Source organism: Zingiber officinale, chromosome 7B (assembly GCF_018446385.1).
Source record: "Zingiber officinale cultivar Zhangliang chromosome 7B, Zo_v1.1, whole genome shotgun sequence".
NCBI lineage: Eukaryota > Viridiplantae > Streptophyta > Magnoliopsida > Zingiberales > Zingiberaceae > Zingiber > Zingiber officinale.
The window spans coordinates 67,556,651-67,562,040 of record NC_055999.1 but is presented as its reverse complement, the minus strand read 5'-3'; the positions used below and the strand labels follow the sequence as shown (position 1 = coordinate 67,562,040).

Genomic DNA, 5,390 nt, shown 5'->3' with positions numbered 1-5,390 from the left:
TGTACCTTGTATACCATGTTTATGAGATTGCTATACTTCTATGTTTAATTATGCACACTTATGATCTATACATGATGGAAACTCTTATGCTATGCTGTGTGTTATTTATGATGAGCTGTGTGCCCAATTTATGCATGATATATGTGATGAGCTGTGTGCCCAAGTTTACATGCTATTTATGATGAGCTGTGTGCCTAAACTATGCATGTATTTATGATGTGCTGTGTGCCCAAAATTCTATATGGTATGATATGATAAGAAATACGATGTGCAAGAAAAGATAAGAACCATGATATGTATGACATGCTACTTTACTTTATATGGCTTGTACCAAGGGTGGGCTCCATAAGTGCCCCGGGGTCGATGGACTAAGAATCGGGCCTCGTTAGGGATGGGCTCCTAAGTGCCCCTAGGTCGATGGACTAAGAAACGGGCCTAGTATATATGCCTTCTAGGGTTCAAGACTTGCTTTCTTGGACCTACATAGGACGCGCACGTTTATGTATGTGGTACAAGCCGGGGCCCTAATTATGTTATGATTATGTTTAAGTATGTATGAAATAAGTTTTCAAAGGACATGTTGCATATACTATTGCATGAATCATGTTTTTGAAAGTCATATTGCATTACACATTATGATTATGTTACGAAATACCATGATGCCTATGATTATGTTATGTTATGTTAGGATGAACCTTATGATTATGTTTTGTTATGTTATGATCACGATCATGTTATGCTAGAATGCACTTTATGACTTTATGAGGATATGCCATGATACCATATGATTATGTTATGATATGATGCTTCTATACATGATATGATGAGTTGTCTTTACGCTTTCTGCATTAAAGCTTTATTTATGATATACGGTTTTTTTTTGTGAGTAGGAAAGGATCTTACTGAGCCTTGAGTGCTCACAGCTTACTTTCCTTGTACCACAGATAAGGGCAAAGAATGGATGTACTAAGGGAGCAGCAGGAGGGGGCAAGAAGGACGTGTGTAGTTGTGACTTGGCTAAAGAGGAAAACCTGCTTTTAATTAATAAGAATTATGTTCATGTTGTTTCCTTTACAACTCTATGACACTTCATCATGCTCTTTAGTATTATGGTTTAAGTTATGTTAAGCATGTTATGTGACTCATATGATAGGTATTTGATGATGATGTGTTAAAAAAATAAAAGAAAGGTTTAAAGAAACAAATATATATATATATATATGCTATAGATAAGACTTCCGATGTTTTAAGAAGAAAAGATAAGTAACCCCCGTCAGCTTAAGCAGGAAGGGGCGGGGCGTTACAGAAACATCAAGTTTGACTTCACCAAATGCCACATCATGAAGGTTGACTCTTCCTACATGGCATGACTAGCCTTGCCACATTATCTCCACATCATCAAAGGAGATCAAGAGGCATGGAATGTCAAGAGTCAAAGACCCTTGGCATTCCATGTGTGGCCGGCCACATAAAGGAAAATGAGTTTCATTTGTGGCATTGATTTTGTGATTGAATGCTTCTTCCTCCTTAGCTCTCATCTTGCTCCTTCACCTCTCTTGGTCAAAAGCTCCAAGCAAGGAAAGAAGGTTAGTGAGTTTTAGTTCCAAGAAGAAAGAGTGATAGTCACATAGAAGAATAAGAAGAGTGTTTGAGATTCATTCTATCTTTTCTTTTCTTTATCTTCTTCTTCCAATCCCATTCGAGAGCCCTAGGAGTGCTAGCACACTTGTGGTGTTCTCTTCTCCATCTAGAGTGGTTTGAGAATCACTTCTTGTTCGTGTGGATACTACTAGAGGTGTGTACATTTGAACACACTAGAGATCAGGCAACACTTGGACGAGCGGGATTTGCGAAGGGCTTCACTTCAAAGGTATAAACCCTAAACATGTAGATCTAAAGTAGATCTAGGATTAGAAAACTTGTACATGTAAAATTTTTAATATTCGCACGGATCCGGTGGCATGGGATTTCGGGGTTTCCGCAATGTAAAAAGCGGTTTTTGTGGCTCGAAAATCCCAACAGAAACTAATTAATACTCTTTCTATTAAACTATGAACAGTGCTAATAATATGTGTTGCAGGAGATATAAGTGCCTCGGACTAACGTTTTCTTAAAGGAAGGAAGCTGCTAGAAATCAAGGTCCGGGCGCCCGGAGGCAAATTTTATCATCTTTGCATCGTCGCCATGTGGAGCCTCCTGGTTGGGTCAACTACGTCACACTAGGGTGCCCTGAAGGTTCCAGGTGCCCCGAGCCTCCTATATAAGGAAGGTCAAAGGTGGAACTCTAACAATAACTCTCAATTCGATCTCTAGTGCTCCTACGACGCTGCGAAAGCTCTCTGACAAAGTTCTTGTTCGCTCTTTCTTTACTAATTGTCAGTTTTTATTTTTCCTAATTAATTCTGTACTTAGTCCTGTAATAATCTTTCGAATTAACTAGTGATTTCCCATCGAAAGCACCCTTGTGTGCGGGCCTTGGAGTAGGAGTCGACACAGGCACCGAACCAAGTAAATCGAACTGTGTCAGCATTGTTCTTTTCACTTATTCTTTTTTCGCTGCTTAACTTTTTACGAAAGTTTTTCGATATTCACCCCCCCCCCTCTATCGAACGATCATGATCCAATAGTGCCTAGTCGTGCATCCTTGCATGACCGTGTGGCAGGAATCGAGGCCAGACACCACATGGTCGTGCCAATTGGCACGGCTGTGCAGTGCCGCCAGAGAAGAGAATGAACACGACCGTGCCATCTTGGCACGACCGTGTCGCCGCAGCCGAAACCTAGTCTATATAATGGGTTTAACCCTTTTTCTCGAGGGGATATCGTGGGGAAGCGAGCCATCAGTTGGAGAAACATCTTGAAGCCATCTCACGCCATCTTGGACCTCCGTCCAGCGATCTTCCACCAATGTATTGACTCCAGAAGATGAGGATTGGATCGAAAGGCCACTCGTTGTCATCGGATAAACATATTCTTTCTTTCTTTCTCCGTGTCTAAAGATTGTATGTTTATCTACATTATGTCTTTGGATATTTCTCTGACACCTATGGAGTAGATCCTTTGTTCTAGGACTAGGGAGTAGTTGTGGTTCGGTTTGATGTAAAACTCCTATTATGCTTATACTTGTTGGATGATCTTTTATGCTTTGTCACAATTGCATGTTGCTTGATTGTGTAGAACTTGTTAACCTCGTAGAGGGACTATCCCTAGATCGTACACCCGAGGGGCCCTAGTGACAGGGGTAACTCGTTCACGGACATATAGGATACCCCCTTGAAAGGAGAGGCAAATTCTCTTCAAGGAAGCGAGAGACCAAACTTAGTTCTTAAACACTATTCTTGACTTACCAATTAGAGTCATGCCCCCAAGAGTTGCCGAGGTGCCCTAGTGACAGGGGTAAACCGTAATAGGCCTTCTTAGGGTCCCTCTTTATTCTGGCATTTAAGAATAACTGCTTTAGCTTCCGGCAATTGCATGTTAAAGGACAGATGGTGTAGGATAAAATGTTGCACATCAATACCACCACAGTGAAACCGACCTCCTAGAGCTCCTCATAACCAAGTGAACACTTAAACTCACCAGCTCTCGATTCTTCTTCCCGACCTTTCTTCCCTAGATTATCCACAACCATTGGTAGTCTAGCTAACCCTTAGTGAACAATTGCTAGTGATTATAACCAGTCTCTGTGGGATCGATATTTTTATTACTGACGACGAATCCGTGTAGTTGCGGTTCGTAACAAATTTTTGGCGCCATTGACGGGGACTGCGTCTATAACATTAGAAAAATCATATTGGATTAGACTAGGCTTTCTTTTCTTTCCTAAATTTTCCTCATTCATTTTTTTTATTCATTTTTTATTTTATTCTGCCATCATATTTCGTACCTTATTGTTGCATGTGTAGAGCTAACCTTTCAGGACAACTACTACCCTTTGATCCAGAGATCGACAGAACCTTTCTGAGGAGAAGAAATCTACAAAATGCATTCCAAGAAGCACAAGAATCCTCAGAAATGACCGACAAACTACTGAAAGATTACGCGGCACCATATGCACGAGGGGTTCGGTCCAGAATCACCCGACCGCCCATTGAGGCCAACAACTTTGAAATCAAGCCTGTAGTAATCCACATGGTCCAGCAAAATCAATTTGGAGGAGGACCACATGAGGACCCAAACCACCACTTAGAGCTGTTCTATGAGATCTGTGGTACTATGAAGGTGAACGGGGTCCCTCCAGAATCAGTCAGACTACTTCTCTTTCGGTTTTCCCTGAAAGACAGAGCCAAGCAGTGGCAGAACTCCCTTCCAGCAAACAACATATCATCTTGGGAGCAGTGTGAGTAGAAGTTTCTGGATAAGTTCTACCCACCTAGCAAAACTACTCACATGAGGAACTTGATTGTTAGCTTCAAACAAATAGACTCAGAATCATTATTTGAAGCTTGGGACAGATTCAAGAGTATGCTAAGATAGTGCCCCCATCATGGCCTTGAAAAATGGTTGGTTCTGCACACCTTCTACAATGGGATAAATTATCACACGAAGGTATCTCTTGATTCTGCAGCAGGAGGAGCATTGATGAACAAAAGCCTCGATAAAGCTGAAGAGATCATAGAGAATGTGGTGCAGAACCACCATCAATGGGCATCTGAAAGATCTAGTGTCTCTTTTATGGGGAATCCAATTAAAGTGTCAGGGAAATTCGACGTAGATGCAGTTACACTCATGTCTACAAAGCTGGACGCTCTGACCAAGAAATTTGATGCCATGGGAGGCAACACAGCTAATGTAATGGCATGCATTTGTGACACCTATGGAAGGACGGATCACGCTCAAGACACTTGCCCCTTTGGGCCGATACATGCACAGATGAACCAACTTGATCAGTGTGATGCAATAACCTGTTGGGTTTTTTCGGGCTGCGAAAATCGCTTTTTCGCGTCGCGGAAACCCCGAAACCCCCGTCACCGGATCCGTGTGAAGAATAAAATTTTGAAAAACCTTCGAGTACGAGTTTACTAACTCTAGATCAACATTAGAGTTCTTGATGCTTAAGAGTTTTTACCCTTGATGCGCGCCCTTCGCGAATCTCGCTCGTCCAAGGTGCCGAATCTCAAGAATGTCAAAGTTGACAATCCTCTACACGTATCCACACAAACAAAAGAGGGAGAAGACCAAACTAAAGTGTGCTAGCACCTTAGTAGGGTTCGGCCAAGGTAGGATGAGAGGGAGAGAAGAAAGAGCTCAAGGAGGAAGAAGATAGAATGAATGCCTTGAATGAAAAAAATTCATTCTCATTCATTTTGAGTGGCTGGCCACAATTGTAACTCCCTTACAATTAATGTGGCTGACCACATTAAATGGAAAGGGGTTTGTAACCTCCACGA

The 5,390-nt window shown here is 41.8% G+C and overlaps 1 pseudogene; it reads right to left on the bottom strand.

The window, feature by feature from the left end:
* Positions 1-4,421: 4,421 nt before the first annotated feature.
* Positions 4,422-4,493, bottom strand: LOC122007514 (annotated as a pseudogene).
* Positions 4,494-5,390: the final 897 nt, after the last annotated feature.